This window comes from Nannobrachium achirus (genome assembly GCF_963921795.1).
Source record: "Nannobrachium achirus genome assembly, chromosome: 17".
NCBI classification, from domain to species: Eukaryota; Metazoa; Chordata; class Actinopteri; order Myctophiformes; family Myctophidae; genus Nannobrachium; species Nannobrachium achirus.
In genome coordinates this window covers 20,807,907-20,821,551 of record NC_137824.1, presented here as the reverse complement: position 1 = coordinate 20,821,551, position 13,645 = coordinate 20,807,907, and positions in this window count along the sequence as shown.

The following is a 13,645-nucleotide window of genomic DNA, read 5'->3' as shown; positions in this document are numbered from 1 at the left end:
GTTAGGTCTCTGAATTACACTTTAGTTGCGCGCTGGTGAAATAGCAGATCGATACGCTCACAACGCAATGCCTTGTGAGCTTGTAGACCTGCTATTTTCGGCTTTAGGGCTATGGGTCATAAATGGGACCACCCCAACCTCAACCTCAATCCTTTTCCCGGTAAGTGTATAGTGTAATGTCCTTTCTGTTTCGGCTCATTGTAGGGAAAGCTTCCGCCCCAAAATAGCCGATTCGGAGCTTGCTTGCTGATCTGCTGTTTTCTGTGAAAGCCCTTCCCCACAATAAGGATTGAGGCTGGGGTTTAAGTGTGGTTAAATGATAAAACAACCATTGTTCTTCTTGTGAAGATTAGGAAAATAAATGTTGTATTTCTCAAATTCTACTATTATACTGTACCGGTATAGTAATAGAAACATGCACACAAACATACGGACAGAGCGACCCCTCTATCCGCTGTACCCAGGGCCAACTCTGGATTGTTAAATGCTGCCATGCTCTGGCCAAGCGGCTGTGAATGGCCCTGGCCTGGCCTGGCTGGGCTTTGGCTGACAGAGAGCGCTCCTCTGTGGGGTTATTTCAGCCAGATGTGGTTCAATTACACACTGGGAAGGAAAGAAAAAAGAAAGCACAGATTATGAGCGACTCCAATCAGCCAGAGCATGGGGAACCTGTGTGTGGGGGAGTGAGGGCCTCTTTTCACAAAATGAAACATTCTCACTATGCCAGGCGAATGAACCGGCCCGATCCCAGAAAACCTGGCATTTTGCGGTTCCACTGGCATGGGGCAGTCGACAGGGTCGTTGAGCCCCTCCCTCCCGGCCAGAGCCCAGAACAAAGCTGTGAGGCTCAGTCATTCATAGAGCAAAATATAAAACCTCTTGGCTGAAAATGTTTTGTCAGTAACGTTTGGCCAAACAGCATTTCGTCGTGAGGTTGTATATTTATTTTGATTGTAGGTCGCAGTTAAAGGGATATTCCACTTTCAAAAAAACTTTTTGTCATTGTATGGTCTAATCAGGCTTGTATGAACACCCTGAACAGTTTTTAATTTTCTTCATTCAGTATTTAGATATTTGATGTAAATGTTACCAGGCCCTCCAGGCCAAGGGCCTCTCCCCACACACACACTCATTGTAACTTCAAACTCCATTTTAACCATGATAGATTCATTAAAAACACCCATTATTTTTTCTGCTGACTCATACTACCCTCCTAATACGTGAGCAGGCCATGTTTTTTCCATAACGTTTTTCATGTATTTTTTTATATATTTTTATTGCATTTAATTGTTTCCATTTTCCCAAAGAATTATTAAAAATACATGAAAAACGTTATGGAAAAAACACGGCCTGCTCACGTATTAGGAGGGTAGTATGAGTCACCAGAAAAAATTATGGGTGTTTTTAATGAATCTATCATGGTTAAAATGGAGTTTGAAGTTACAATGAGTGTGTGTGGGGAGAGGCCCTGGGGCCTGTGCCTGCCGGAGGGCCTAGTAACATTTACATCAAATATCTAAATACTGAATGAAGAAAATTAAAAACTGTTCAGGATGTTCATACAAGCCTGATTAGACCATACAATGACAAAAAGTTTTTTTGAAAGTGGAATATCCCTTTAACTTCGAAAACCGGCACATCTCTGTCAAGCCTGACACTGTGGATCCCCTGACACATCACTGTGACATCACAGGTGACATCACTGTGCGTGTCAGGGGAACCAACCTAACAGAATGGGTTTGCCACTCTGACATCACACTCTGACTTCACTGTGATGTTGGGTGAACCACACTATGCCCATACCTGGAGATCGCTGATGTCATCAATATTAAGCCCATCTCCATATATGGGTAACTGGTCCGATATACATCACTGGCCAGATGGCCAAAACATGGTGCGACCTCGCCCTTTAGGGCGACTTACCAGTAAGTTGTGTTCCCTGACAGTTCTTATATGTTTCCCAGGGACACATTTGTTAGTCACAGATCAGTTTGTATGGGTCACGACTAGGGATAGAGCTGATAATGAGAACATTATCAATCCTAGTTATTAAGCCGGGCTTTTATCGAGCCCGCTATTGAGCGTTGTTCTAATATTTTGTGGAAAGTGGAATGTGACACGACAAATTTTCTTTATCGCCTCTTGTCTTAATTATTTAAACATGATGTCATGGGACGCTATATATGCTCGAGAACAGGATTGATAAGCCCAAAGCTTGTTGATACCGGGAACTCATACATTTGTTATCGAGTATGTAACAACTCATGTTTCGAGCTCCATCCCCAGTCACGACTCGAGGGAAAATCCCATTTTCTTTTCCAGAAAAAGTAAGAAATTCCATGACTAAAAAAAATATAATTGCGACCGTCAGGTCGCAAGTTACAATGAAAAGCTCCACCGGCTGTCTGTCAGTCAGTCAGTCAGTCAGTCAGTCAGTCAGTCAGTCAGTCAGTCAGTCAGTCAGTCAGTCACATCACGCCACATCACGTCACATCACGTCACGTCACGTCACGTCACGCCACGTCACACTTTTGGCCCTACTCTTATCTCCGGCACCATTGTACCTATCCATGCCAAACTTTGCACAACCTCCGCCCCTGATTTTTCTCACATATGCCCCTCTTCTAGTGCCACCATGAGGTAGCTTTTTGTAGACAACATGAATGGAACCAATGCCACTTACAGGCCAATTTGTGTATACGTGCGACCTGACGGGCGCTTATCTCCCGATTAGGGAGTCTTACTGGTAATTAAGAAGTAGTTAAAATAGCCGATCGACATGCTTGCGGCGCAAAGCGATGCGTTGCGTGCTTGTAGATCTGCTATTTTCACTAGGCTGGGTCCCAGGCAAACGTCTAATCCATCTTTTGGGTCATGACCTGAAAAGTTTGGGAACCACTGTCCTAGACATATAGTGTATTCCTGTTATCCAAAAAAAAACTATAACTTGCCCTACCTTTAATTCTGCGTGCACACGTGGGTGTATTCTGTGGGTCGTAACCGCGTTTCAAGACGCACTAACCGTTAATTAACCGGATAATGATGTTGGCAAAACGATCCGTTATTCCCATGCCTGCTCTGGTTTGTTGGACACATCTATTAGTTCAGTCCCCGGGGTGTAGTTTTTTAAAATAAAGGCGGGCATAGGTCTGTCTTCCATCATCTTGACGCTTGGTGGGAGGGCGTCCAAAATATTCATTTGGGTCACAGCCGAACTGATATAATGTTGGCCCCGTTTTTGTGCTCTCAAACAATGGCCTTCAGTGTAGAGTCTTGAGAGAGAACTCTCTCTCCCCCGTGTCTGTTAACTGGTCTCTGAAGCGCTCGGCGATAATGACATGCCGAAAATAGGGAGGCTCTGGTTTGAAAGTGGTTGAGAAGTCTGTCATGTGTTCTTTTCTTTCATCGTTGCTTTTGGGCAGAAAGCCTCTTATCTCTGTGTTCATTTCTTTTTTTGTTTTTCGGTAAATCAACGCCCTGCTTGATCGTGCTACAGTGTCTCTCAAAAGCATCAAAAGTAGCGGATCCACAAGTTCAGAATACGGCGGGAAGCGACACGTTTTCGGCTTGTAAGGTCTGCTACTTTGATGCTTTATAATTTGAATACTGAACATGAACAGTTCTGGACATGAGGTCATACACACGCACGCACACAGTCGGGAGTGTGTGTGTGTGTGTGTGTGTGTGTGTGTGTGTGTGTGTGTGTGTGTGTGTGTGTGGGTGTGGGTGTGTGTGGGTGGGTGGGTGGGTGTGGGTGTCGGTGTGTGTGCATGTGCATTTTGCTATTCAAACATAGCAGATCTACAAGCTCACAGGCGGGTCACTTTGTGCAGCCCTGTGAGTTTGTAAATCAGCTATTTATTTATTTTTAAATAGAAAGATTATCAACATTTTTGTGTCCATCTATACTGTATAGGGAAGGCTATCAAGGCAGAAAAGACCCCCAAAAACATTTGAGATCTTACAATATGTCGAATTATTTTGGATGTTGTAAACATAAATCTTCTCTTCTGGGAGTTCAATTTGGGGTCTGCCCCCAAATCCTCATCATTTTGGGTGTCCTTAATGTGAAAAAAAAAAGTATTGAGAACCACTGACGAAAACTAAAGGTACTTGGCACTGCCACGCATCGTACTGCCCGCCACTGCACTGAGCCCCTGACGCATTGGAAAAGAGGGACGAAGCCATATGTATATTGAGATGAGGGCCCGGGCGGGGGGTGGGATGAGGTAGGGGGTCTCAGGTGGTCCCTACAGCTGCTCCAGGTGCCTGGCCCGGCCCCCCCTCAGGCCATCCTGTTTCCAGGGACTGTGATTAGATTGTCTCTCCCTTCAAATCACATTACACCCCCGGCTAGCAGCGCATGCACCGCCGTATACCAGCTAACCCACGCTGACCGGGCACAAACCTTGTATCTCCATAATTCTATTTTTTATTGTTGTTTGTTTGTTGTTGTTTCTCCCATAAATTAATGCCCTGTTGGCCTAGACGCAATATGGTGATCAAACTGTTTTCAAGCCAACGACCCCCAAAAATTGATGTGTATTTAGCCGCGGACCCCCATCTGAAAATGTTTCATGCCAGGGACCCTCAGAAGAGAAGGTGTGTTAAAAAAAATACCTTCAAGATTAAAAAAATATAAAAAGAAAAAAGAAAGCAGATGTGAGCTTGTACTATGTTTGAATAGCGAACTTATAAAAGCAAGCAAAAGTGGTTAAAATGATAGTGACTCTGTATTATCACATTTAGCTGGGGACCCCCTGGAACTATCTCCATGGACCCCTGCATGGGCTCTCTGGACCCTTGAGAATCACTGAGTACAAGAGTGTCAAACAACAGTACCAAAATAGCTGCTATTTATTCAAAGTATTGCAAGTAAAAGTGTTGGTGTTCGTGACTTCGTGTCATTTAGCAGACACTCTTATCCAGGTCGACTTACAATAAGCAAGGTAAACATACATTGAATGCAGAGAGACGGCGTATAGTGTCTCAGTAAACTATACAGGATCAGTCTAAACAATTATAATATATCAGACATAATAATCTGTACATTGAAACCATAGGATAAACAATGAATCTAGCATCTGTCTAAATCAGGGGTCTTCAACAGTGGGTCCGGGACCCCTGGGGGGAGTAACTACAGGGAGTCCTCCAAATCTTCCGATCCTTTTTATATTGACAACTTGAACCCTAGTGTCCATATTCTGAGAACTGTAGCCAAAAATAGAAGATCTACAAGCTCACACCGCCTCGTGCTGCGAGGCTTTGTGAGCTTGTAGATCGGCCATTTTCGGCAAAGAGGTTTGGTGTGGAGAGGAAAAAGAGCAGACTAAGTACAGAGTTAAAGGTCAAGTTTATTAAGTATTGACGGTTCAAGTGGTTAAATATCTGAAAACACACATTGACATGAATCCAAAATACACTGATGATTGTGCTGTCAAACAAGTAAACTAAATGGAAACTATTAACAGGTTGTGTGGGGGTCCCTGCTTCATCTCTCTCTCAACTAAGGGGTCCTTGGCCTGAAAACGTTGAAGACCCCTGGTCCAAATAGTAGGCTACTATCTAATTTATATTTTTAACCTTGTGACGCTCTTTTCGGGGACATACGAGCTTTCCAGCCGCCAGCGCCGCTCGGTATCAATAATGATCGCTCTGGAGCCATTATTACAATGTAATGTTTTAAAGAAACAGCCTCCCGAATGAGGCATTATCATTATTTATGCCTCCCATGATTTCATAAGCTTCTCTGTTGTTAAGGTCACGAGGACACGTTATGTAGATTTATGGGCTGTGGGGAGAAAACAATAACCCAGGCAACCCGCTCGCTGTCCTGGCCCCAACGCGCCTCCGTTTGGTACGGAGGTTAGACGGTGCTTTACTCAAGTACTATACTTAACCCATTTAGGCCTAGAATTATTGAATGCTTTAACCAGTGAAAAATAGCAGATATACAAGCTCACAGGTGCCGCGCTGCGAGCTTGTAGATCTTCTATTTTTTTTAAAGTCGTGGAAATGTGTGCAAATCTTTGAATATATGTATTTTCAAAGCGAACGTTTGTAACTCAAATTTTGCTTCTGGGTGGTCCCTGGAACTAGATATTTTGAGATGGGGGTCCGTGGCCAAATACATATCATTTTGGGGGTCCTTCACATGAAAAGGTTTGAGAACCACTGACATAGTAGTCTCTCAAGAACAGACTAACTGTGCTCCATTTAAGTGAAAAGGACCTTTTCTTTGACGATGGCTAGCCAGATTGCTGACATAGAAACATAGGTTTTTCAAAAAATCTCAGAAGGATTCAAAAGACACTTATAAAATCGGGTCAAAATTCTAATTTTCACGATTTTTCAAAAATAGCAGATCTACAAGCTCGCAGCGCGGCACTGTGAGCTTGTATATCTGCTATTTTTCAATAGTTTAAGCATAAAATAATGATTCGCAATATAGTGTACCCGTTCTGAATGGGTTTTAAGTACAAATGTTATGTATTTTAATGTTTGTTTTATTTTACTTTACTGGAGTGTTTTCCAATTTTCTGTACTTTTACTCGGAGTCAAATGTTGTGCTTTAGGCTACTCTACCACAATTATTCAAAAACATTAGTTACTAGTTACTTTTGATTATCATTACTTAAACATACATTCACCACTTCAACCCTACTGTATGTATATAGGTTACAGTACATTTTGAACATAGCAAATCTACTATTTTCTAAAGATTTGCATACGCCTACATTTTCACATGAGAACATGTCAGAACCTTTGTACTTTTACCTCAAGTGAGTTTTTATTTTTTTTACATGTTGTGAAGAAAAAAGAGTTGAGCCGTAAGGCAAAGCTCTCTGTCTTTCGAGCAATCTTCGTTCCCACTCTCACTTATGGTCATGAAGTGTGGGTCATGACCGAAAGTATAAGGTCTCGGGTACAAGCGGCCGAAATGAGTTTTCTCAGAAGGGTGGCTGGTATTTCCCTTAGAGATAGGGTGAGAAGTTCAATCACCCGAGAGAGACTTGGAGTAGAACCGCTGCTCCTTCACTTGGAAAGGAGTCAGCTTAGGTGGTTTGGGCATCTAGTACGGATGCCCCCCGAGCACCTTCCTAGGAAGGTCCTCGATGCACGTCCCACTGGGAGGAGACCCTGTGGCAGTCCTAAGACCAGATGGAAGGATTATATCTCCAAACTGGCCTGGGAACGCCTCGGTATACTCCCAGAGGGAGTGGAGGAAGTTGCGCAGGATAAGGAAATCTGGAAGTCTCAGTTGGAACTGTTACCCCCGCGACCCGATTCCGGAGAAGCGGTTGAAGATGGATGGATGGATGGATGTAACATAGTGTTTCTACATTGCAGTATTGAAAAGTAAAAAAAAACAAAATGGAATACTCACCACCCCTGGAGGTTAGACTGCAGTGGTGTATATGTTTAGGGATGCAAAATTAATCACGTTGTAATCTTGATCACGATTTTGACTTCCCACAAGATTATTTTACATTTCAAATGCATGATGCATTGTGAGCTTGTAGATTTGTTGATTGTTTGGAGCACACAGAGGTGTGTTAAAGAGCATAGAATGTAAGCACAGTGTAAAAGTGAAAGCAGTGGCCTGTTGATTTTAATTGAGTCTTTTGGTATTCATTCGGAGATGCGTTGAATTTAAATAAGTAATCACGACCACTTTTCTGTAATGGTGATCTCAGACTATTGCTAATAATGATCATAATGTTGTCCATAATCGTGCAACGCCGACTCAAAGTAGTGCACTCAACCACTTGAACTCCATCATCCATATTACAACAGAAAGTCGAAGGCTGGTGTTCTTTTTTCCCCCTCCCCACTGTAGGCTATATATAGCTATTTTAATTGTTAATAACATGTTTGTTTGTGTTCATATTCTATGCACTGTTGATTAGTTGAATTCAGCACATACAGACTTATTTTGCTTTTAGCCCAATTGTTTTACTCTACTCCCGTGCATTTTTGATTAATGAATTAGTCAAATATTTTGACCAATGAATTATTAATACAAATTAAAATTAAAAAGCTATTTGACCTCTCAAGAAAAAAACTAAACAAAAAACAACAACAACAATGGTATGCCTCCTTCACCACGTCCTTTATGATGGCCTTAACTCATACAGTGCCAGGCGACTTTTAGAGCAACTTTCTCACTATGGGCTTCCCTGCCAAGCGACTTTGGGCGACTTTTACTTAGAAAAAAAACAAAAGAAAATTTTTTTTCAAAACATTTTTTTTTTCAAAAAAAAATTTTGGACCCCCAAAAATGTAGTAGGCATGATAGAAATCGCGAAATTGCATGTTTAACCCCCATAGCAACCCCATCTATCAAACATGGCAGCCATCTTTGTTTACATTTTAGGAAAACATAATGGCTATTATCTCAAGAATGCCTGAACGGATTTCCAATCTTTTTTTTTTGTTTGAAAGCTGTGAACAGCCTGCACAAACATGGTGCATGATCTGTGCATGGGTGTGCATGATCTGTGCACTACAAATTACATGGAAGTCTATGGAGAGGGCTGGCACTAATGCCACTCGAGGGCATTTTTAATTGGCAGTAAGTGAGTTAAAGGCATCAGTGGAGATAAATGTTTACAATTTGAGACCTTTTTTTTTTTACAGGTTATTTGACCAAGGTGAACAGTATGAAAATGCTTTTTTCCTCCAGAATTGTCCAAACCTGGAACCTACTAATACCAGGGAAACATCAGTGCCATTTTAGACTCTTAAGGCCCATTCCCACTGGGCCAGATAACAGATAAAAAAATCTCTTTCTCCAGATATTTTTCCATTCAAAGTGGATGGTAGATACAGATAAAACCAATATCTGCCACAGATATTTGCCACAGATACTTTTATCTGTGGCAAATATTTTTTTTATCTGTATCTACCATCCACTTTGAATGGAAAAATATCTGGAGAAAGAGATTTTTTTATCTGTTATCTGGCCCAGTGGGAATGGGCCTTTACACCTCATCCGCACTGCACGCAAGCGACACAACGCAAAATTCTGTCCACGTTTGGAGCGTCGGTCATTGCGTTGTGATGTAGCCTAAACCAATTAAATAAATAAATAATAATATAAAGTGTTTGGGGGGCGGGACATGGCCATTTACCCCTATGGACGTCGCCGCGAAACCTCGCTCAAATAGAGGCTTCGCGATCAAAAACAGGAGGGGTGGACGACGTCGCAGTACGACGCGTTGTCGCTCGCGGTAGGTCAGGACATCCTCATTGAAACAAATGTATTTTAACGAGATTTCATCCCTCGCGTCGCATCGCGGGCAGTGCGGATGAGCTGTATGGTTTTAGAACAGTGGGTCTGAAAAATAGCAGATCTACAAGCTCACAGCGCGTCACTCCGTGCCCTGGCATAAAACATTTTCAGATGGGGTTCTGTGGCCAAATGCATCGTAATTTGGGGTCCAATTGTGGCACGAAAAAGTGTGAAAACTACTGATTTTAGAAGGCATTTGTAGAATCGGCCCCAGGTCTTAAAACGGTTAAAAAGCAAGTGCTTTGGAAAGAGTGTATCTGGTTCTACCAGAGCTGGGACAGAGAAGGTTATACACGCTGAAAGCTCGGTGCGAGCAGCGAACGAGCGAGGCGCCAGAAAGTACATTTGTGGGGGAATTTTCATTCGAAATTAGGTTTAATTATTAGGAGCTGTATCTCAAGAAGTGCAGCCGTGATTTATCACGTTGGCAGAGGCCGCCTCGGGCGCTCGCAGATACGGAGGGGAAAAGGAGAAGTAGAAAACTGACGGTTTTACCGGCTTTGCAGTGAGGACCCAAAATATCACACGCTTTAAAACGTTTGGATTGGGTTTGCGTTCTTCTGCCCCCCTCACCCGAAATAGTAAAAACTAACTAAAACACTAACACATTTTTAAATTTGTATTAATAATTTTTTTGGGGGGTGGGTAATTATTCTTCTGCTCTGCAATTTGAGTCATATTATTCGCTTCTTTTGCGTTCACTATACAGTACATTTTCAAAGAAAACACAGCGCTATACGTCGTGAGCTTGCAGATAGGCTATTTTCGCTATACTTGTGCGCGACGCCGTCATGCCGCGAAGTATAAAACGGGGCATTCATGTATGAAAAAAGCATAAAAAAGATTAAATAGAATAATAATTAATGTAGAAGATACAATTTTTTTTTTCTTCTTCTTCTGGTCGACAGTGAGGATACGCACAGCTAACGACCGGGACAATTAATAGTAAGGGTGACATCCCCGCCCACCCCACCACTCCTCCCCCACCCCCGACCCCAGTACCGCGTGCCTTAAATATGACTGTTTAATTAAGCTACATAATTAATTAGGACTATGTCACATTAAGATGTGTGTGGGGGCGTGCGCGGGGTTCAGAGTAAATGAGTTTTAGACTAATGAGAGACGCAGTGGATGATCTATGGGGCTGCCGCACACTCTGACACCTGCGAAACACCTCGCGTCGAAAAACCGACGGCAACAACAGCACCGCAAGGAGTTGGCTGGGCAATGTTTGCCAAGTCCGCTTATTGTGACGTCGCTGTCGCACGCAGAAACCTCGTATCTCCATATTAATAACTTTTTTATCATACTACAAGCGTCACAAAAGTATCTACAGTAGCACATCCATGAGCTCAAACATGCGATTCTTGTAGATCTAATACTTTTGCTATTTTGGAATTTGAATTATGAAGTAACAGTTTCGGACATAATGAGGTTTCCACCCGACGGACACCATAAGCAACTTTGGGCTCGTTTTCCTGTCGCTTGTAAATGTTGAGTAATGTTTTTTTGGGGGAGGATTTGTTTCTACGAGCTCACAACGCACAAAACATTCACCACTTTGTGCCTTATGTCGGGTGCCTTGAAATCCCATTGATGAGGAAAAAAAAATAAAAATGTTTTCTTCATTTTAACACAGTTTGAATGTTGAGCTTCTCATTACAATAGTTAACCGCTGCGTGTAAGTGTTGCCAGATTGGGCGGTTTTCCGAGACGGGTCTGTCTGCAGACCACAGATTAGGGGGCGGATTGTGGGGGGGATGCTATTGGATAGTATGAGAATGAATCAATCCGCCCCCTGGAATCTCAATCCACCCCCTATGACGTTGCACGGACGAGTCCAGCTGGACTTAGAAGAAAAAACGACAAGCCGTTTTTTCTTCTAAGTCCAGCTGGACTTAGAAGAAAAAGTGGTCCCCAGGCCGGTTTTTGGGGCCTGGGGCCGGCCCTGGGGGTCCGCGGGGGTCCCTGGTGGTGGTCCCCGGGCGGCGGTGCTCGGAGGCCCGCCAGGGACCTCCGGGGACCCCCGCTGGTGGTCCCCGGTGGTCCCTGGAGGTCGCCAGGCCCGGTTTTCGGGGCCTGGCGTCGGCCCTGGGGGTCCGCGAGGGTCCGCGATGGCACCATCGTGTGCAGGGCGGCGAGCCGGTTCCAACGGTACCAGGCTCGAGCGCGAGGCCCAAAGGGCGGTAGAATAGGAGCCTAAAGCGTTTGGCGAGCTTGGGTATCCGCTATGGATTTTTTTTTTTCGGGCTCCAGGGGGTCCGTGGGTGGTCCCTCGGCCGAGGCCGAGGCCCCCAGGTCGGCCTCGAGCAGTGAGGGGCCGGCCCCTGGGCCCTGGAGCTCCGAGCTCCAGGCTCCCAGGCTCTCTCCCCCCTTCCTTCCTTTGTAAAACTCTCCTGAGAAAAGTGGGAACTTCCTCCATCACGGAGGTATAGAGGCCGGCTCTGGGTGGAAAGTGGCCGAGGAGGGAGCCCCGAGTCGGGCTAGAGGGTGTGGAGAGTCGGCCCTGGTGCTCTGGAGGTACCAGAGCCTGGGCAAATCTCCCCTGCCCCTGTCCTTTGAAAAATCCTCCCGCACAAAGTGAGCACACCCTCCATCACGGAGGTGAAGAGGGTGGTGCTGGGTGGAAAGTGGCCCAGATGGGTGTCTTAACTCGGGTTTGGGGTGGGGAGGGTGGTCCCTGGTTCTCTTGGGGGTCCGGGGACCCCCTGGGCTCATTTCCGCCCCGTCCGTGCAACGTCATAGGGGGTGGATTGAGATTCCAGGGGGCGGATTGATTCAGGGGGCGGATTGATTCATTCTCATACTATCCAATAGCATCCCCCCCACAATCCGCCCCCTAATCTTTGGTCTGCAGACAGACCCACTTGGGTTTTCCGCCCAATTGGGCTATTTTAAAACTCATTGGGCAATAGCATTGGAGAAAATAGCATTGGGAGGGAACTTAAACATTTTGGCTTGTTTTGAACATATCTGGTGGGTTTTAGTAGCCTCACGACACCAGGTTTTTTGTCTAAAGCCTTTTTTCTTTCTACTGCCCACTGTGCCCAGTGCTCTGATCCGGTCTAGAACCCGCCTACTCACTGTATCCAGTCCTTAATGCAGATGCATGCACTGTTTACGTATTCACTCTAGACCGGACATTTATCCAATAACAGCCATGTTGTGAGTATGTACTGTACGTACGGCGGTAGATGAGAAGGATACTGTACCTATCCGTCCAATGGGGGTGCAGCTGCGTCACTGTCACCTGTTTAAAGCCGACACAGGAGTAAAACGTTGTATTGTGCATGAATACTGGTTATTCTAAAACAGCTAGTTCCATTCCTTGATTCTGATTGGCTGGTTGCCGTGGTATATGAGACTATAACACACACCTTGAATCACCTTGAATCAGTTTATATCATAGCCAGGTGCGTCATTTCTTTCCACTGTGCCGTGAGGCTGAACTAGAGAAGCGAGCGTTTGATTTTCTCTCAAATCCTGCCGTGCGGGTGTTTCTAAGCACCGGCCGCATGCATAGGACAGTGACTCGTGTTTCCCAACGCCTCTCAGCCGGTGTATACTACCCCGGTAACCACTCGCCTCTTGTGGCTTATTGCTTTATTATATTGTATCTGTAGGCCTATGTATTGCGTTTCGAACTCGATTTTGCGGGTTTACATGGGGGTTTGGCCGATTTGGGCAGTTTCTTTTATTGAATTGGGCTGGTTTTAAGTTGTGCTTGGGCTGGAAACTGACATTCTGATCTGGCAACCCTGTTGTGTGTGTGTGTGCATGTGTGTGCGCTCTTGTGCGTGTACATGCATGCGTGCGCGTATTGTGTCTGTATTGGCTGTGAGGAAGAGAACGTCCCTGCCTGTTACCATAGTGATACTTGACGAGTGGACAGTGCAATCCCTCTGCATGGAAGTGAAATGATATTTGAAAATGAATGAAATAATTCAAAGACTGTAAAGACTGGCCTCTGTCCTCTCATTAAGAAGCACTTTTACGCTGGCCTTCAAATGATTTTCTTTCCCCTCGCTCCCACACTGAAAAGAAACTGAATATCAGCTCCAAATTAGTAGCGTTGCTTTCTTTATCTTTTGAATACTCTCTAAGACTTTACAATTCTGCAATTTTTTTGGTGAAAGGATTTAGTTTCGATTGAAAAAGAACACATCAAGTACAGTGCAACTCAGATCTGCTTTACTTAAGTTTATAGGTCTACAGTAAGTCAGTGTTTCTCAACCAGTGGTCTGGGCAGCACCAGTGGTCCTTGAGGGGTTTCCAGGTGGTCCCCAGCTAAATGATGGAAAGTTGTTAACCTAATGGATCCAAGCACAAAACGAAACCAAATGGACCGGT